Genomic DNA, 21,324 nt, shown 5'->3' with positions numbered 1-21,324 from the left:
ATCTTCCATTACATAAATGTAATCTATGATCACCCAGGTACTCTATAAGAAAAAATTTATTGAGCACCTACTGCATATAGAACACATCACTAAGACAGCCTTATATGTTTGTCTTCCTACAAAAAAACTAGAACATCTCAAAAGCATACTGACACATGGCTAGAAGAAAAGAAGGCAAGATTATTGGGAAAACTTAACTGACAAAGTCTAAGGTCCCAATGACCAGTGGCTGAGTCAAAGGCCTAGAAACTAGGCCTCCTGGTTCCCAATGCTGTATGCCTAGAGGAGATAACCATGGACCTTAGAAACAGACTTGAGTATGAATTCCAGCTCTGCTTCTTACTAATTTTATATATAAACTTGGGAAAAGTCCCTTTCCCTTCTGACCCTCACAGTTTGCTCATTGTGAAACAAGGATGCCAACTACTTGTGAAAACTATGTGAGATATATACCACCTAACACAATTACTGGGCAGAGTAGGAGATTCAACAATATTAGTTCCCTTTCCTGTTCTTAAATTATTTAAGAGTAAGAAAATACCTATTAATCAAGGATAATCCACAATCTCTGTTAGTGATCACAGGACGATGAACCAGTACTTGCTGCCTTGTTTATACTCTAATCAGCTCCCTTCACATCCCACTATTTCCAGTTTTTCAAACTTTAGTTACTATGTTTAGAAAAGTGATTTAATTTTAGAAACCTGGAAAATTCTTCTGAGTAAATTGAGCAAAACTTTAATCTGCCCCAAGGGGAATTCTGAACAAAATAATTATTTCTGAGAAGAGAATTTTCTATAGGGGTTATTCAATTTAACCACACGAATGCCACCAAACCCCCACACAAAGTGACAGAAAGCAATGTGGAACATACTGTACAAATTCTCAGAAGGTAAATACCCCCCGAAAGCCCATACCCCTCCCTCCCGCCCTAATCTGAGGTAGTAAAATCTTACTAGGTGACCTGAATTTCCCCGGTTCTGACACTAGTCCAGCTCCTTAGGCCAGAACTGCGGCAGTCTGTAAACAGCCCCTGAACAAACCCCACTTCTCAAAATACCCCCAAAAGGCAGGTAAGTCCACAGAATATTTTCTCCACAACCTACAGATAAGGCACCAGGAGCTCAGAAGCGTAACTCTTTTCCCAAGGTCATTCATGTCGCGGAAGGTGCGACGGAGAATCTGCAAGCAGTCTCTGTCTTTGCGGAGATCGCACTGCAGCGTTTTGGGGGTGCCTATTCTCTTCCCCTCTCCCACCCTCAAGTGTGAGCACTAGTCTCGGCATTTCCGAAACAAGCCACAACAAGCTCTGCAGTGTTAGGAAAGGGGCTGACGATGAAGAAACAGATGCTCCAAAGCAAGATGGTCTTTCTTGGCTCAGAGCCTCCTCCAAGGTTATTAACAGAAACCGCAGGCACCTCACATGGCGCTAAGCCGGGCTCCGAACCTCCCTCCCGGCCGCTCTGGGACGCCGGGTTCCCAGCAGGGAGCCTCCGCAGCCCGACGCCACCGGCCCCAGAAACCGCACTTCATTCCTGCGCTTGGGGAAGCCATGGCTCCTTCCCCGCCCGGCAAGGGTGGGGGTGCGCAGGGAGGCGGGCCGCGTGCGCTGCGGAAAGTTCACCGCGGCGGCTGCGGCGGCGGGCGGGGGGCGCCCCGGCCCAGCTCGCCCGCGTCCCCCTGCAGATTCCACCATTAATTAGTCCTCAGGACTGTCTACTGGCAACTTAAACAAAGCGAATGCCTCAAATTCCTTCCTGGCCCGGCGGTCTGGCTGTGAGACCAGCATCCGCCGGGACGCGGGCCGGCGAGGCGGGCCGACAGCTGCCGCGGCGGCGGGAGCCCTCCCCGCCCAGCCCGGGCCCCCGCCGCCCGGTCCCGCAGTCGGCCCCGCACGCCCGCCCGAGCCGTCCCAAACCTCCCTCCTCCTCCTCTTCCTCCTCCTCGGGAGCTCCTGGGCTCTTCCTGTAAGATCACTTCCTTCCTCCCCGGGTGCCCGCGGGCCCCGCGCAGCCCCCTCCCCGGCAGCCCCGGCCCCCCGCCCCGCCGCGCCGCTCCCCGCCCCCACCGGGCCCCGCGCGCCCTCCCCCCGACTCCCAAACTCGACCCTGAAACTCTTCCTCCGCCCCCCAAAACAGCCCCTCAGCTCCCTGCCCCAACATTTCTCCTCAGATTCTCGTTCCCACCGAGAAGTCTCTCAGAAGCTTCCCTCCCCCTTCAAAAACTCCAAAAACATTCTCAAGGTCTCGCCCCCGAAGATCTCCCCTTCCGAGCGCTTCCTCCAAAATTCCACTCAAACTCTCCCCCCACCTCAACTCCACACACCCCCCCGTCCTCCCCCGGGTGCGCCCGCGGGTTCTGCCCCACCACCCCCCGGTGCCCCGAACCCTCCGCGGGGCAGGCCGCCCACTCTGGACGCCCTCCTGCCCCCTCGCGCGCCCGCCCCGGCCCCCCGCACCGCGCTCCCGCTGCCCCACCGCGGACCCCTCACCTCGGCGGCCCCGGCCCACGCTCCCGCCCGCCGAGGGCTCCGCACTCCGCTCCCGGCCGCCGGCGCCTCCTCGGGCTCCCCGGGACTGACAATGAGGGGCGGGGCCAGATGGTGACGTCACGTTCATGTAGGCGGGGCCTGGGCGAGGGGTGGGGCTGTTTTTCGCCCCTCCCCCTCGACGTATTTTCCCGTTCCCAAGACTTGGACTCCCCCAAGGTGTAGCCGGTGGGGAATCTAAGTGGGAGACAAGACGTCCCGGTTTCAAGAGGGGCACTCTCTGGGGTGTTGTGAGGATTAAATGAGATAATCCATGTAAAGGTGTGTAGCCCAGGGCCTGGTATGGAGTAATTACTCAACAAATACTAAATCTATTACTCAGCAAATGTGGAAAAGGAATTCGGTTTAGACTCAAGAGGCCTGAGTTCCAGTCTCTCAGCTCTGCTATTAATTCATTGTGTGATCTTAGTCAAGTCCTTTCCCATCCCTCACTTTCAACTTCTTTAGAATGGAAAGGGGCGATGACCAGATGATCTCAAAAGTCCCTCCAATAGTTCTATATTTCCTGTGGACCTACTATGAGCAAGGTACCCAGGGCCCAGAGAAGTGGGGAGAGGAGCTTTTCAAGGAGCCAAGACCCACACCCAGCGAGATGCAGGACACAGCCAGAGACATTCTCCTGGTAGATGACCTCCCACATACTGGCACAGAGCTGCATTCACAAGCCAGGGCATAGATGCGCTGAGAGCTGCTTCCTCTCTGACTGCAGCAGCATAGCTGGTCTCTTGAGACATCTCTTGTGTAAGTTCCTTATTGCCTATGGAATAAAGGCAAAAGCCCTGACCTACCTTTACACACACACACACTGTAAAGTTTATGCAAACTTCCTCTAGCACACCCACTGCTTTCCCACATCTGCCCCATTTCTCATGCTCTTCCCTTGCTGTCTCATCTCAACTTACAACTTGTTTCCCTCCAGCCAGAAGTCAACTCTCCCTGCTTGGAATATCCATAGCATTGTGTTTAACTCTCATGTAGTCATGAACACATTCTTAACTTGTATCAAATTAACCTCCCAGTTGTTTCTTAGCACTTTCTCCCTTCCTTGAGGTCGGAACCCACACATGTTCCACAAACCATGTAGTTGTCATTCTTATTTTTGTTATTATTGTTATCATCAATATTCTTTCTAGCTTGTAACACCACATAGCACCTCTAGTGCTAATCCACCCAATCATTGCACAATAGAAGACTTAGACTTCCTGAAGAAGAGGCTCATTGAAAGTGGCCCTGCAGAGGATTGCCATTGGAACAGGAACCAACACTCCAGTTTCTACACCCCAGGGGATTCTGCAGAGTCATATCTGACACCCCAGGGTATCTCTCTCACTTGGCACCCCCCTCAAAGGTGGGGACAGCTTCTAATTCTAGCTGCAAATTCTTTGCAGCAAAGACAACCCATTTCTCCCTCATGCCTTTCTCCTCCCACTTTCCTTACAGAGAGCCAGTTCTGTGTTAAACTGCCCTTGGCATCTCTGCAGTCCTCTAGGAGGTCTGCAGCAAGACTCTGGGCGTTTCCAGAGTGCTGGCCTGTGGGAAGAGGGAAAGGACTTTGGGATTCTGATTAATTTCCTGCACTGTGGACAGGCAAATGGCTGTCCTGAAATGCCTGGGCTGGTCCTCTAGGGCCCCTAACGAATTGAAGCTTATTTTTAGAATAGGAAATTCAAAATGCTACTTCCCACGAAAAGCAAGCATGGCCACAGGATTGCTGCAGGCAAAGAAAGGGCCTTTACTGAGTCCTTCCAATGTGCTGACACTGATTCCAAGCATTGCAAACCTTTGGAAGAGAGAACCCTGGACATACAGGGGAGGTTCAGAAGACAGAACTTTCTCCCCAAGACCGACAGCCCCATCGGCCACTTATTCATCCATTCACACCAAAGCTTTGGCACAGGACAGATCAGGATTCAAATTTCAGCTCCAAGACTTACCAGTTGTGTGACCTTGCACTTTCGAGCTTCTGAACCTCGATTTCTCATCTTAAAAATGGGAATAATCACCCTGGCCAGGTGGCTGTCGGTTGGAGCATTGTCTCATACACCAAAAGGTTGCGGGTTCCATTCCCAGTCAGGGCACATATGTAGGTTTTGGGCTCAATCCCCAGTCAGGGTGCACGTGGGAGGCAACCAATTGATGTTTCTCACATTGATGCCTCTCTCTCTCTCTCTCTCTAAAAAAAAAAAAAATTAATAAAGATATCCTTGGGTGTGGATAAAAAATGGGGATAATAATAGTACCTATCTCACACAGTGGCTATAATGAGTAAAAGAAATAACATGTGAAAGAGCTTAGTTCAGAGCCTGGCACCCAGTTCATGCCAGGATGTGGTGGCTGCTATTACTATTTCAAGATGCCCTCCCAGTAAGGCCTCTCGTAGGCTGGCCTCTCATAGGCCGGCCTCTCGGCTGTAGGGCTCACTAACAGTCCTCACTTCAAGAAGCTCAGCTGGCCAAAGAATGAGGTAGGTTTTCATGAACAGGCAAGAAAATGCATCTGCTGGGGATTGTTAAATGATAAGAGTAAGTTGCAGAATTACAGGTATAGTAGGATCCCACGGTTATAACTTTAATATATGCTTAACATATGCATAAAATATGGAGACTATAGAGAACTAAATAGGAGGTTTTCAGCTTTTTTTTTTTTACTTTTTTATTTGTTTGTGTGTGTGTGTGTAGTGGGAACTTTCAAAAAAGACTCTAATAGCTGCTAAGAGGGGAGAAAGGAGATGAAAACACAGCTACAAGACAAATCAGCAGTGTGCATCTGAATCATAGAAAGTTCCACAGCTCACATCTCATTCTTCGTGGCATTCCAGAGCAAGGCCCTGCCCAGAAATTCTCACCTTCTAACCCCTCCCCAGCCCTTAGCTGCACTCGAACTTTCAATGCTACAGCCAAAGGCAAGACTCCTGACAACTCCCAGGAACCATGGCAAAGCCAAGAGATACTTTTAAGCAGGTAAAAATTTTTTCACTCCCTGTCCTGTGCCCTCCACCACCTCCAGAAAAGTAACAATACGTCGGCATCTTGTGCCTACTGTGCCTAAATCTGCACTTTCATTTTCCTCAGTATATCTGTCTGCGATTTAATTTTTAAAATAATTTTCTTTTATTTCTTTTTTCTTTTTTTATTTTATTTTAGAGGGGGAAAGGAAAAGGGGGAAGAGAGTGAGAGAGAAACATCATTATGAGAGAGAAACATCGATCGGTTGCCTACTGTACACACCCCAACCGGGGTCAAACCCAAAACCTTTCGGTGCATGGAACGACGCTCCAACCAACTGAGCCACACCAGCCAGGGCTGCAATTTAAATATTTTACAAGGAGGTTCTATTACTTAGTCCTCAGGAAAAAGGTAGTGAACATACACATGTATGTGCTAACCCAGCTGGGGTTGGTTCACTTTTGTTGGTTTGCAAACAATAAAGTATAACATTGTGGTTGAGGACAGTGCTAAGGCTCACAGGAATCATAGAAAGCGAGAGTATAAAGGGACAAAATTGCCTACTCTCTCCCAAAAGGCATTATTTTAAGTCCAATCACATTTCAGACCAGCCATCAGTACCTATATTTCATTCAATCATTCAACAGGCACTTATGGATCCTTTACTACAAACCAAGCACCATACTGGGCTCTCTATAGTTACTGTCCCATATAGGTTATGGGGTTATCATTCCTAGCTTGCAGATTAAGAAAACAAGGTAAAGTAACTCACCCAAAGTCTCACATCTAGTGGGATCTAAACCAAGACCTTCACAACATCAAAGCCCAATTCCTGAAGGATGTGGGCTGAATTACGAGGTCAGTGAGCTGTGCACTCAGGCAGCCATGATGGCCTGGGTGGCCTTGGGCAAGTCACTGAACTCTTCTCAGCAGCAGTTTCCCCATCTCTGCAGGATAAGGGCATACCTGGTTATTTTATGTGAGTTAAGTGTTTTGTAAGTTGCAACACATAATACAAAAGGAAGTTGTTAGGTCAGCTCTTTCAGGAGCGAGTCCCACTCATCTTAGAATCTCTTACTGCTTTCCCCATTACTGTGTGTCCTCATTAAGGTTTATCCCCCATTGACGCATTTAGGACAGTCTTCCTTGCATGAACTCATATTATTCCCCCACTAGTTTGGGACCCCCTCAAGGATGGGAACGGTGTTTATTCATTTCTGATCCTCTGATCCCAGTGCAGCATCTGCCATGCATCTCTCCATTACTTTGCTCTTATTTATTTCATTACAAATGGCCGAGAGCCTAACATGTGCCAGGCATTGCACAAACTATAAAACTGCAAAGGTCTGAAGAGACAAGACAACATTAAACACAATTAATCACTTCATAACAATTGCATTAAGTGCCACAAAGTATCAGTCCAGGTGCTATAAGGGTTTGGGGATGCAGAGTGGGGACCTAGCTCAATCCAGGACACAGGGAAGGCTTCCTAAAGGAGGTGGCCTTGAGGCTCAGAGAGGTTAAGAAATTTGCTCAAGGTCACACAGCTGGTAAGGGGAAAAGCTGGGATTTTAACCTAGAATGCCTGACTCCATAGCCCACGTTCTGCCTGCTACACAACACTGCCTTTTATCTCTTCCATCTTATCCTTCCCCAGCTCTTACTTGTGAGAAGGGAGCAAGGTCTATCTAACACTGAACACTCTAAACCAATGTTTTTCCCAGCTTTGGGAATTAGGGATCCTTTTTGAGAATCTGGTGAAATCCATGAAACCTCACCCAGAAACTGCATGTATACAGGCTGCCCCACAAATCATGCCTACAAATTTAGGGGGTTCATAGGCATCCTGAGGCCCTGCTTTAGAATTGGAGGAACATAGGACCTTATTGTGAGAGTCTCAGAACCTCAGAAAGAGACACCAGGACCTCATGGGGACCTCAAATCCCCAGACAAACCCCAGGATCCTATAGAAAGATTTTCAAGTTCCAAGAGAAAGATCCTGGGATCCTGTAGAGACCCCATGCCCTCCAGAGTAACAGCAGGGTCCTGCAGCGAAATTCTCAAGGTGCTGTGGGCTGTCCAGGAGCTTCAGGCCCTCTTACAGCACGCGTCCCCACAGAGGAACCTGTAGGCCCTGGAAAGCTGTGGCTCTTCACCATTTTGGGGTCACCGGCACCTTTGAAACGCTGAAGAAAAAAATGCAACGCACATGGTACACAAAACCAAGGGGTTTCCGGATCTCTGGGAGGCCATCAGTAGCCGCCAGATTCTGACCTCCTGTCCTTGAACTTCCACAAGAACCTGACCCCCCCTGAGCCCTTCAAGAACCTGGACCGAGACTACAGCCTCAAGGCACCAACGTGAGAGTCCAAACAGACACGGGAAGTTGGGAGGTAAATCCTGGCCCTGTGGTTTTTTAGCCATGACCTTGGACCACTCACCGACAAACCCTCAGGCCTCAGCATCTCACCTCCCAAAAGAGAGGGTGGGACCCGCGCCCCCCCCCCCCCCCCCGCAGCCCAGCCCCAGCGGGGGGGCGGGGGCGCCCACTTGCGGGAAAGACCAGCGGGGGGACCGCGCCGGGAGGGGGGGGCCACAGTGACAGCGCCGCGCGGGGCGGGCGGCCGCGGGGGGGGGGGGGGGGGGAGGCTGCGGGGCCTTTCCCACCCCCGGCAGGGCGTTCCCGCCGCCGGCTTCCTGCAGGCGGGACGCGGGAGGGGGGCCGGGGCCTGGCAGGCCTGGTTCCTGGCTTTCTCTCCGCGTTTCCTGAGCTGGACCGGCCGGGGGATGGGACCCGGCGCAAACCTCCTTCCCCGGGAGCTCGGCCAGGAAACCGCGTCCTTGTTAACCCCGGTTTCTCTGGGCCTGAGCCGTGCTGGTCGCGCCCCTGATCCTTCAGACCTTACAGCCGGGCACGGGGTGACCCACTGAAGCGGCAGACCCCAGGCCCCACGACACAGCAAGACTCCAGCCCCATGATGGGCTCTTAGGAACTCTGTCTTAAAAATGAAGTGACTTACCCAAGGTCATCGCGACTGATCAAATAAAGTGCTTACTACATACCAGTCACTGTGCTGCACATGCTCTAAAACTATTTCATCACCGAGTCCTCAGAATCTATGAAGATAACTAATGTACCTATTTAGTCAATGAGGAAACTGAGAACCAGAGAGGCCAAGTGGCTTTACCGTTGTCACACAGCAACAGAGCTAGGAATTAAACTCTAGTCTCCTGTTTTCGGAGCTCAGCCCATTCCACTATCCTGCTTCCCAGATACCCTGCTTCGGCTTATGACAGTTGAGTCACTTGAGGACCAGCACCTTGTCTCATTTGTGCCTGGAACTTGACACAAAATAGGTGCTCAGAGTTGGCCACGGAGCCTAGCACAGAAGCTCAAAGTTAGAAGGACTGGTAGGAGGTACTTAGCTTGACTTCTAGAACCTTCGGCCAAGTGAAAATTCAGCCTCTGCTTGAGTACTTCCTATGATGATGAACCTTCCCTCTCCCATAGGAGCCCATTCCCCTGTCAGACAAATATGTTTGGTGTAAAATAGAAATGCTCCATTTCGCTCATGCGTGGTTGCTTGTAAACAAAGGAAGACTACAATGCATGTTCCATGGTCTTCTTAGCCACTTTCTAAGGGTAGATGGCTCAATAATTTTAAGTCCCCTCTGAACTGAAACAATGTCAGGTGTTCACCAAAGATGTTTCCCTTCCATGTATAGAGTTGTCTCCGAGAAAAGCAGCTCAGACTACATTTTCCAATAGCCCTTGTAAGTATGTGACTAGTTTTCACCAGCAGGATATGGGCAGAGAAAACGTGTGCCATATTCAGGCCGAATTCAAGTTGAGAAGTGTGTCTGCTTTCTCAAAGCTCTCTCTTTTTTCTCCCATCTGCCAACTGGATGCCAACATCAGGGTGACCTTGGAAACCACATGTTGAACATGGCAGAGCCTTGGTCAGCCTGGGTCTCACTCAGTCACTTGACTGAACGGTGCACACATCGAACTAGATTCTATTGTTATTTAGGCTCTGAGATTTCAAGCTTTCTCTATTACAGCAGTTAGAATAGCTTAACTAGCACTGGGACTAACTTGGGTTCATTGTTATATCTACCACATCAAGGAGCGTGGTGTTGATCATTGAAAAGATGCTCAAAAGATATCCGTCTAGCCCCGACTGTGTCCAGCTGACTCAGCTGGTCAGAAATAGTCTGTTTGTCTCATTGATGCATTATTTCCTGCCTATTCCAAAATGGGTTTTGAGGTGGTTTCCATTGCAGCCTCAAGCCTATTTGATGGATAATTATAAAGAAAAAAATCAAAGACTAATGAAAGCCTGGACCAAAGACCACTGGAGAAGGAGGGAAGAAAGATGGAAAATTGACTAATTATAGCAGAAATGCTAGGCTAGGTTTTCTAAGGATAGCAACTGTGACAGAGCAAAAACCATGGCTCCGAGTTTCCTGGCAGTCAAAGCAAAGAGGGAAACAGGAAGAGCTACAGATTATACGGGAAGTTGTAAACTTGTGATTAAACACAGACCCTGAAGCCAGACTGTGTTTTTTGAAGCCCAGCTCTACCACTGACTGGTCATGTGACCTTAGGCAGTTATTTAACTTCTCTGTGCTTCTGGATGGTACAGTAATAAACCCTCTTTTAGGGTCATTGGAAGGATTAAATGAGTTAAGGCATATTCAGTTCTTATAACAGGCCTGTCACTTAGTAAATCCTGTTTTAAGAATTAGCTATTGCGCCCGGCCGGGCGTGGCTCAGCAGTTGAGCATGGACCTAGGATCTAGGAGATCATGGTTCGATTCCCAGTCAGGGCACATACCCAGGTTCAGGCTCGATCCCCAGCAGGGGGCGTGCAGGAGGCAGCCGGTCAGTGACTCTCATCATCGATGTTTCTCTCTCTCTCTCCCTCTCCCTTCCTCTCTCTGAAATCAATAAAGATATATTTTTTTAAAAAAGAAAAGAATTAGCTATTGCTATAGTCTGATTGGAAGAATCGGGTCAGTGATTTGGGAGAGACAAATTTTTTCCTGTATTAAACTCTCAGAGGACTGTATTACACAAGGGACACCCCCAACTAGTACAATGCACCATGCTTCAGCAAGAGTTTTATGACAACTCCTGGGCCCTTTGTCCCATGGTTATTTCTCTTACTGGTTTTTGGACCAGATAAGCCTTGTCATCCTACTCACTGGATAATTCTGGGGGCACGTTGCTGGGGGAACCTAGGGCCCTAGGTACCTTTCTGCTGACTGTCCACAGGGCAGGTAAGTGCCATGACAAGGAGCAAAGGGGTTGGTGTCACACAGACCCAGGTACATTTGTTAACCTCTTCCAGCTATAGCTTCTTCATTTATACAGTAGAGACAATAACAAATAGTACATACCTAAGAGAGTTGCCATAAAGATTACAGAAAAAAATATATACAACACATTTTACATGATAATTGGTACTGTAGGATGACCGCAGGGCACAGCACCCACAAAATAAAGAAGAAACCGACAAAATTAAAGAATCTCACCAGAGACCCCTGGAGTAAGAAGATTAATTTTTTCAACTTTTTCTTTTAAGGTGTACTGATTGATTTGAGAGAGATAGAGCGAGGGATTTGTTGTTCCAATAACTTATCCATTCATCGGTTGATTCTTGTATGTGCCCTGACTGGGGATCGGCCCACAGCCTCGGCATATTGGGTTTACACTCTAACCAACTGAGCTTCTCAGCCAGGGCACAAGATTAATTTTTAATGCTTCAAAAAGTAGAAGAGAAATGGTACATTTCCCCCCAAATGTGACCCTGGGCTTACCAAATCATTTCTTTGCTTCTGGCTGGAACTCCTTTGTCCTAATTCAGCGTGGTGTGCAGCTCACGTTGGCCTGTCTTTGGAGCCATGCTTGCCTGGAGAGGTGCCACAGAGCAGGAATGACCACGGTGCCACAGCAAAAGATTGTCTCTGGTGGGGGGATTGAGAACCAGAAGCTCCCCCTTGGGTTCCACATGTTGGGTGGAAAGTACTGGGCTGATTTTTTACAGGTTACCTTGTCCAGCCCCCACAACAACTTCAAGGGTTGAGCCCTAGCCATAATCACATTTTACAGTTGAGGAAACTTAGAGTCATAGGAGCAAAGTGACCTCTCTTTGGTCACATAGCTAAGAAGTGGCAGAGCTAGGACATGAGATGTGTGTGATGCCATTATGTGTTCCTAACCACTGGACTACATTGCCTTCCCCCTCCAACCTGAGCCAGGATCTTGTCTCTCTCTTTAGCCAGCCTCTCTCTTCCTAGGCTGTCTGCTTTCATCAAGGATCTTCTAGGAAGCACCTAATGCTGGGCCGTCTGCTCCTCCAGCCTGGCCCCAGGGCAGCACCTTATCCTATGGGAACCATCTCATGAGCAAAACAGACACGTTTCATTGGTCAAATCCCACTGATCAGAGGCTTTGAGTGGATGGAAAATCAGACACCACTGCCATCACCCAAGTCCAACCTGCAGCTCTTATTTACTCAGCCTCCTGTTTGGTCCCTCTACCTTCATTCCTTCCTTCATTCCTCCCTGGTTGAGAGCCAGAGTGATTGCTCCCGACACATCTAACCAAATGATTCCCCTGCAGAATAATTATCAACAGCTCCCTGTTGCTCCCAGTTTAAAGTTCAAAGTCAATAGACTGCTTTAGTTCCCAAGGCCTGACCTACTTTCTCCAACCCTCTCTTTCCTCTCAGGCATCCTTGGCTCCATTGCCCCAAATATTCATAACTCCCATCCCCAGAGCCTTTGCACATGCAGTTCCCTGTGTGATGTGAGGTGAACAAATGTGTGGATGAGCTGCCAGGCCTAAGCGGGGCTGTGAGGCTGTCAGATTCCATGAACCTCACATCCCCGTCACCAGGGGGACTTACCTACCATCCACTTGGGAAAGGAACCAGTTAGGAAGAGAGCAGCAAGAACTCTGGCTCTATGCAGAGCCCTGGGAAATGAATGAGGGTCTTATCCCTGCACCTACTCTATGCGTCAGGGGCTAGGTGTCGGGGAGGGGAGCAGCAAAGAAGCAAAGGGGAGCTCGATTTCCTATCAAGTCTGTGTGATACCTGTGTCCAGGCTTTTAACAACCATCCTATGCTGTCTCCTTGGCTGAGGCAGAATCCACCTCTGCGTGTGTATGTGATGGATACAGCGGCTTAGTGCCGTCCTAGGGCAGGCACCTGCTTCCCACCACTGATTCCAGCACCTTTCACTGGTGCTACTGCGCCACCTGATGGTCACATCTGGAATATATTGGGATTGCTAACGAGAGCTCTGATCTCAAGGGCGGTATTTCATCTCAGTCTACATCCCCCTAAGGCCCCAGGGCTCACCTGTGTCTGAGGTTCTTATAAAGGCAGAAGTTGATTCTGTCTCACTATGGAATCTTGGGTCTGTCCCTGTGCCTCTCTGGGCTCAGGTTCCTCATCTATAAAAATGAGCAGGTAGGAATCGGGTCCTTTCATCAGGTCTGATGTTCTAGGATCTTTACCTAAAGCTCACTAAATAATTTGTGACCTTATCTCAGTGGGCAGAATGTAATTCTAGGAGGGCAGGGAAGTTACTGGCTTGTTCACTTTCTATCCCAAGTAGGTGGGGGCAATGTTTCATACATAGAAGATGCTTTGTCGGGTTTAGGGCTGCATTAATAGAAGCACTGTATGTACATGAAGGAGGTGGTAGTCATTCTGTCCATGTCTGGCTAAGTCTTATGTTATATTTGGGGTAAGAACTTTGAAAGGAACATGAATAAAGTGTGACTCATTCATAGAAGGATCAACAAAATTATGGCTGGGGCAGGGGCTGGGGACCACAAAACCACATTTTATGGGGAACTTGAAGGAACCAGAATATTGACTCTGGTATAAAAAAATACTCAAGGGGTAATATGTCTGCCTTCTGAAGAGGACATGTGGAGAAGAGAGATGGGAGAAATAGGAATTAGGGCTGCTACTTCAGGAGTACAGAAACCGAAACCAAAACAAGACTTAAGTCTGAGCTAGATAAAGAACAGACCTGCATTTGAGTCTCGGTATGTCCCTTACTAGTCTTGTAACCTTGAGCAAGTTCCTTCATCATGTTAAGCTTTGGTTTTCTCAGGTATCAAACGGGTATAATGTGGGGCACTCAGGACTGTTGTGAGGGTGTAATGACATAAAGCATTTTTTAAAATGCCTGGTGCAAAGCCTACTGCCTGGTTAGTGCTGGGTGAGTGCAGCTATGGTTAAAGAAATAGAAAGGTAGTGAGTACCCTGTCACTGGACATGTGAGCAGAGGCTTGAGAGTATGACCTAGCAACTGTTGGGAGTGTGACTCGGGATGAGGGTATGGGCACTACTGGCTCTTGGGTCACAATACCTAGCTGTGTATCTTGGCCTTGCTATTTATTTGCTGTGAGACCTTGGGCAAATTACTTAACCATTCTGAGCCTCAGTCTTGCCATCTGTAAAATGAGGATGATAGTAGTTCTCACTTTATTGAGTCATCGGGGGATCAGGAGGTAAAGTTATCAAAACGTGTGAGCAGCTGCTGTGTTAGTGATCTGATGGGGTAGTCCTGGATGACCTTGAAGGTTCCCTCCCACCTACTACCCTCCAGGTCTAGAATCCCTGCTCCTGCCCTTGGGAGCAAAATGCAGGAGACCCTGGTGAATCAGGTAAATGGACTGTGGTCCTAAGTCTCCCAGATGCAGGGGACTGCTTGCCTCTGATCCTTGCCATGGCCATGTAAACAGGGCACTGTGCCTTCCCCTCCTCCACAAGACAGCCCTTCCTGAGACAGGAAGGTGGCTGGACTGGCACCTGAGGGAACTGGAGTATAGGACAGGCACAGTGGAAGAAAGGCTGTCTGGCTTTCTAATCTGCCAATGCACTTTGGTCCCTAGATAAACAGCTCCATGAGGAATCCAGCTGCCATGTAGGGTACAGAAATCAGCCAGCAGCACAGGGAGAATCAGAGGTTGCCAAGTGGTGGCCCAGGAACCAAATCTTCTTTTGTGATTGGCATAGTTGCACAGGGGTTTTGTTTGTTTTATTTTTTAATTAGTTGTCAACATTTAAAAATCAGCAGATTGCATAGAAAATTGAGATTCCTTACTCTCTTAAAAATCATCAGAGCTGGCACATTTCTGCATGGCACGAGTCAGTTGGAGATGAGTAGGGACTGCCACCTCTAGATAGGGCATGTGAGCTCCAGTCACCAGAATCTCCACAGCTCCCTATTGTGTCACACCAAGTCTGCTTCACTCACTTATAAGTGGCCCTTATAGTCCCTTAAGTTTGTGGTCCAGGGAAAGAGCACTGGCTTTGCAATTTATAGGGGACAATGAGACAAATCCTAGCCCAGTTATGTGACTCCTTAGTGCTTCAAGCTCCATTTCCCAGTCTGTAAAAGGGGAATAAAAACATGGACTCCTTCCGGGGTTAATGTAAAGATTAAACAAGAAAATGTCCGTAAAGTACCTGAAATATAGTAGGTGCTCAACAAAAATTCCTCACGAGCAAACTGTGGCCCGGTCTCATTCAATAATCTCCTCTGGTTCTGAAGGCTACACTGCCAGGCCCCAACCACCCTACGAGGCTGGCATTATTGTTATGCACGTTGTATGGAAGGGCAAATGGAGGCACAGAGATATTAAGCAAGTAAATGGGAGAGCCAGGGTAGGTAGCCCAGTCTGTCTGATTCCCAAGCCTGTGCTTTCCCGCTACCTTACGCTGCCCCTCTTGGCCGGCCGCAGGCCACCTTAGCCCTGGTCACACCCACTGGGGTTAATAGTGTGGATTTTGGGGTATAACGTAGGGCTTGAATTCTGACTCTACCACGTACTAGCAGTGTAATACTAAGAAAATAATTTAATTTTGTGGAATTTTCAGTTCCTTATCCGGAGGATAATAAAAGGACGAACTTTATGTGGGTTAAATGAGTTAATGCTCATAAAATGCTTAGGGCAGTACCTGGGCACACAGTAAGGGCTCAATAAATGCTAGCTATTACTATCATTAATTGAACACTGGCTATGTGCCAGGTACTAAGAGTACAAAGATCAATGAGAGTCTCTGCAGGGCTCATAGTCTGACGAGAGCTCAGAGGTCAGGGTGACATATGCTGGAAGGGAGCCTGGCTATAAAAGCAAGAGGGGGGTGATAGTTCATTTTATGTGTCAACTTGGCTGGGCCGCTGTGCCCAGACATTTGTTCAAACATCATTCTAGAATGAGATGCACATTCAAGTCAGCGGATTTTGAGTAAAGCAGATTGCCCTCCTGAAGGTGGGTGGGCCTCATTCATTCAGTTGAAGGCCTGGACAGAACAAAAGGGCCGACCTCCCCTAAACAAGAGGGTATTTTCCAGAGGGTGGCCTTTGGACTTCATCAGCAATATTGACGCTTCCTGGTTCTATAGCAGACTACCTTTGGACTCAAAAGTGTAATCTTTTGTCTGAATCTCCAGCCTGTCGGCTGGCCTCCCCACCAGATTTTGGACTCGCCAAGCCTCCACAACTGTGTGAGCCAATTCCTTGAAATAAGTCTCTTTCTCTATAAATGCACATCCTATTGGCTCCGTTTCTCTAGAAAACTCTGACTAATACGGGGTGGGGTTGGGGGGTTAGTACCATTACCTCTGCCAGAGGCGGCGTCCTTATGTTTGGCAATGCTAGCCTGGAGAAGGTCATCCAAGGGCTCTGGCTCTGTCCCCAGAGGATGGAACAGTTCTTTAATGACTGGAATTCATTCACTATGAGGATCCCACAAAGCTGAAGGGACAGCACATAGAGGTTGCCAGAATCAGGATTCAAAAACTGCTTAAGAAGAAATGCAACATGGATCAATGAAAAGTTCTCCCCCTGCGTTCAATGCGAAGCTATAGAATCAGGGGCCAGGGGCCGGGAGTGCGTGGCTCACTTAAAAGCACTAGGTGCACTCTGTTGCGGGTTCACTCCCGCTCCTGGTCCGGGCTCGTGCAGGAGGCAATCAGTAGATGTGTCTCTTTCCCATCCATGTTTCTCTCTCTTCCTCTCTCCCCCTCCCTCCCTTCCACTCTCTGAAAAGCAATGGAAAAAATATCCTCAAATGAAGATTTTTTTAAAAAGCACTAAATGTATATATAAGATTTAGTGCTTTGAGTTTGACCCCAAATGTGATATGGGCCAATTCCTTCCTGAGTTATGTTAAAAGAAGAAAGGCTGACGGGCATGAGGCTGCTCAGCCTAAGGAGGCACAGCCCTGGCCTCCAGGTTTCAGAAGTGCAAGATCAGGACAGGCAGGTGGAAATCAGATCGGGGCCCAGTGGGAAGAACAGCCAGTGCTGACAGAGATGGGCTGGGTGTCTCACGGGCACTGATCTCCCTGTAACCAAGAATGTTCCATGAGGTACATGCTTCTTCATGATGTAACCAAGACATTGCTGTAAAAAGAGCATGCACTTTGGATGGGGCAGACCTAGATTCAAACTACAGCCATGGCCTGCATTACAACTTTTCGGTTAACAATGGTCCACATATACAACGGCGGTCCCATAAGATTATATACATGGCCTAGGCGGGTAGTAGGCTGTACCATCTAGATTTGTGTTTGCACAATGACAAAATGGCCCGATGATACATTTCTCAGAACATATCCCCGTCGTTAAGTGACGCCTGAGTCGCCCTCTCTGAGCCTCCCCATTTCTTCTACAGCCAAATGAACCTGCGGACCTCAGGGATGGCGCATGCTGCCCTGGAAATCCCTGGGTGGCTTCTCGAAGCAGCCGAAGGACATAAGCCGTTTATCACACTGAAATATCTTTCGGCTGACCCCGCTACCCCACCCTGTGCCCCAAGCCTGTGCCAATCTGAGAGTGCCGCATGCCGCCCACCCTGCCACCATCCAGCCCATGAGAGGGCAAGGCAGCAAGAGAGAGAGGTGTCCTTCTGGTATGTTAGGACGTGTCCAGCAGCAAGTAACAGAAAAACCCACCTAACGGTGTTTAACCCATGAGAATGGTTGCTGCTCACTTGACGAGAAATCTGAGACAGGTAGCCCCAGGGATGCTCCGATGCCTAATCATGTGGCCAAGAAACTGGGTTGGCTCTTTCCCCTCCGCCACCCTCGGGGCATCCACAGTGTTTTCCTGCAGGATCACAGGGCAGCTGCCCTACCTCCCACCCCCATCCTCGCAGGGCTGCTTCCAAGCCGGAAGGACTTTTTTTTCCTTGCATGTCTCTCTTTTCCCGTAAGAAGTCTCTTTCCCAAAACCCCCAGCCAACTTCTCCTTAGTGCATGACCAACTTGTCCGATTTGCCTGGTATTTTTCTAGTTAGTAATGAAATTTAAAGGTCCTAGGAACCCCCTTAGTCTTTAGCAAATTTAACCCTACTTGCATCCTATTGGCCAGATCTGGGTCACGTGTCTATCCCTGGACCAATCCCTAGAAGAGGGATAGAAGTATCCCAGTGGTTTGAACCAATCAGAATTCACCTCCTGGGAGACCAAGCCTGTTGCCATTTGAACTGCTCTGGGCTTCTGTGAGCGAGGAAGCAGGACGCCTGCGAGGTGGCCCCTGCGGTGTCTGCCACGCTGGCACATATCAGGAATTAGCAGAATCCTGTCCTACACGAGGCTCCACTCCTCCCCCGAGCACATCGTCACCATCCTGCTGTGTGTGTGTGTGACTCAGTGTGAAAGAATTAGGAGCATGACAAGGATGTTGGGGGAGGGGGAGGGGTGGAGAATCGTCCCCAATACAGCCTTCCTCTGTGGTCCAGGAAAGCAGGTTTATTTATTTTTTTAAAAAACAAGTTTATTTTTAATTTGACCTTCATGTGCCCTAGTTAGTGTGCAGTTCTCCAGGCATGGTCTCCAAATTGCCAGGTTTCAGGTCCTAATGAAAAAGACCAGATAACAGCGGCTCTTTCTCTGAAGCTGCCCCATCCTTTATCACTGTGTAGAGACTGCAGAGGAGGGGACATCTGAGCAGAAGGGCGGAGCAGCTGAGTGCATGCTTAGGGGTCAGTCCCAGCCACAGCTCCTTGGGGACACTGGGGTTACCCACCCTCCTCACTTTCCTCTTTCCTCAGCTACACTCAGGACAGAACTGCCCTGAGTCTGATTTAGGGCCGACCTGACATCAAATCTCATGATTTGTGAGGTTCCAACCCCAGCCAGTCACTTTGTCTTAAAACTTTAAAGACAAAGATATTGAGAATAAGTCACTTGTAAACCTGGCAATGGACATGGTGATTCATTCATTCATTCAAACAAGTATTTATTGAGCATCTACTATGTGCCAGGCACTGTGGTGTGCTGGGAAGCAAACGGTGAACTTGACAAATAAGATCCCCCACTTCAAGAAGCTGCCACTCTAGAGGTGGCAGACAGACAATAAGTAAGAATTAACACATACGTATCATCATCAGTAGTAAGTATAATAAAAAAATAAAGCTAGAGAAGGGGATGGGAATAGAGAATAGCTAGGTAGATGGGGGGCGGGGGTGCTCTTCTAGATCAGAGGTCTGCAAATTACTGCCTGCCAACTAGTTTTGTAAATAAAATTTTATTGGAACCCAGCCAAGCTCATTTATTTACATATTGCCTATGGCTGCTTTCACGCTACAATGGCAAGCTGAGTAGTTACAACAGAGATGCTGTGACCCGCAAAGCTGGAAATATTTATCTGGCCCTTCAACAAAAGTTTGCTGTCACAATGAGATACTATTTCATACCCACGCGAATGGCTACAATAAAAAAGACAATAGTGAGTGCTGGTGAAGATTTGAACAGACTGGAATGGAAATGTAAAATGGTGCCGTCGCTTTGGAAAAGTCTGGCAGCTCCTCAAAAGGGTAAACACCGATTACCATATGACCCAGCAATTCCATTTCTAAGTATGTACCCAAGAGAAATGAAAACATATGTCCACACAATAACTTGTACAAGAACGTTCATAGCAGCATTATTCATCCCAGCCAAAGAGTGGAAACAACCCAAACGTCCATCAGCGGATGAATGGATAAATAAAACATGGCATAGCCGTACAACAGAGTATTACCTGTCAATAAGAAGAAATGCAATCGTGATATATGCTACAATATGGGTGAACTGTGAAAACATTATGTCCCATGAAAGAAGCCAGCCACAAAGGACCCCATATTGTATGATTCCACTTGTAAGAAATATCGAGAATAGGCCAATCCATAGAGACAGAATAGATTAGTGATTGCCTAGGGCGCAGGGTTTCTTTTGGAGTGATGAAAATTGATTGTGGTGAGTAACATGACTCTGCATATACTAAAAGGCATTGAATTGTACACTTTAAGTGGGCAAACTGCATGGTGTATGAATTATATTTCAATAAAGCTGTTTTTAAAAGGCTTACCAACCTTTGCTGTAATCAGGGAAGGCCTCTGAGGAGGCGGCATTCGAGCCTCTTTTGTAATTGGCTCAAAGCTCTCAAACAGCAACAGGTGGCATTTTATCGAACACTTATGTGCCAGGCACTGTGTGAAGCATTTTACAATCACTGCATCATATAATCCTCACAAAAATGGTATGGCTCACTTACGGACAACCTCATTTAACAGATGAAGAAACTGGAGCACAGAGAGGTTAGGTGACTTGCTTCAGGTCACACAGCTGATGACAGAACTGGGATCCAATTCTAGGTGTTTAACTTCAAGGCCTATGCCCTAACCTCTGAGACACACTGAACATAGTCCCCTGTCCAGTCTCTGAATTACTGATCTTTCCCAGATCAGGAAAATGGCCCAAAACAAGATGGAGATGGGGAAGAGCACAGCCAAAAGGTAGGAGAGAGCGGGCCAGGTGCAGAGGAGAGCAATGAGATGCCCAGAGGGGTCTCTGGGCTCAGCGAAGGGCCTCCCAAGGGGAGCAAGACGCTAACACAGTGCTTCCCAAACTTTAGAGGCAGAGAAATCACCTAATGCAGGAAATGGGAGGAAGGCTTATTTAAAATGCAGATTCCAGGGCCTTACTTCCAGAGATTCTGATTTCGTGGGTCTGAGTTGGGGACTAAAAACCCAGTATTAACCAACTCCCTGGGACAGTCTAATGCAGATGGTCCAGAGACTACTGTGAGGTCTCTTGCAGAAACTTAAGGTCAGCACAAGGCTCTTCCAGGTGTCCCCCCCAATTTTGGCGTTTCTTTTTCCATTCCTTCCCGATATCCCATATTCCTGGCTCTCCTTCTCCCTGTGCCTCCCAGAGATCCCCACTGAGCATTTCCGGCCTCCTGGGCTCTGTTCCTGCTCTTTTTTCCACCTGGCGTGATCTTTCCGATCTCCCCTTGCTCTGCCCCATCTCCCTCAAGAGGCTTCATCACATCTCCCCTTCCTTAGCCTTCCACCCCACAGGTGCTCATCTTTTGGGAGTGTGATGAAGTATCATCTCTTTATGAAACCTTCCCTAACCATAAGCGAGTTTCCTTACCGCATCTGTAAAACGAGGGTGAAAGTAAATGAGAATTTGTAGGCAGGGAGCATCGCAGGCCCTCCATAAATAATAGCTATTCTTTTTAGACTGTTTGACCTTGGGCAGGTCAGCTCCTGTGTCCCTAAAATGGTTAGAGTTCTTGTGCCAAGCACTGTATTAAAATACACAATAACAAACCTATTATTACTGCCATTTTACAGCTGAGGAAAGCGAGGCAAAGAGGGATTAAGAAATGTGTCCCAGGTTACCCAGCTAGAAATTGGCACTACTTGGATTTGAACTGAGGCATCAGGTCTTTAGCTCTAATCATCACGTTATACCGATGTTCACTGTTGGGCGGTTCCAATGAGAACAAATGCCAGGACTCCGGC

The 21,324-nt window shown here is 48.3% G+C and overlaps 1 protein-coding gene across 1 annotated transcript in view; it reads right to left on the bottom strand.

Moving 5' to 3' along the window:
* LUZP1 (leucine zipper protein 1) overlaps positions 1-2,578 on the bottom strand; it is a 64,205-nt gene extending 61,627 nt beyond the window's left edge. The window contains exon 1 of the mRNA XM_081144892.1: positions 2,492-2,578. The gene's annotated coding sequence lies outside the window, so the exon portion shown is untranslated. The remainder of the gene's footprint in view (positions 1-2,491) is intronic.
* Between the last annotated feature and the right edge of the window lie 18,746 nt (positions 2,579-21,324).

This window comes from Miniopterus schreibersii (assembly GCF_964146895.1).
Source record: "Miniopterus schreibersii genome assembly, chromosome: 8".
In the NCBI taxonomy this organism is placed as follows: Eukaryota; Metazoa; Chordata; class Mammalia; order Chiroptera; family Miniopteridae; genus Miniopterus; species Miniopterus schreibersii.
Note: the sequence above shows the minus strand (reverse complement) of the source record. Positions and strands in the feature narration are given on the sequence as shown.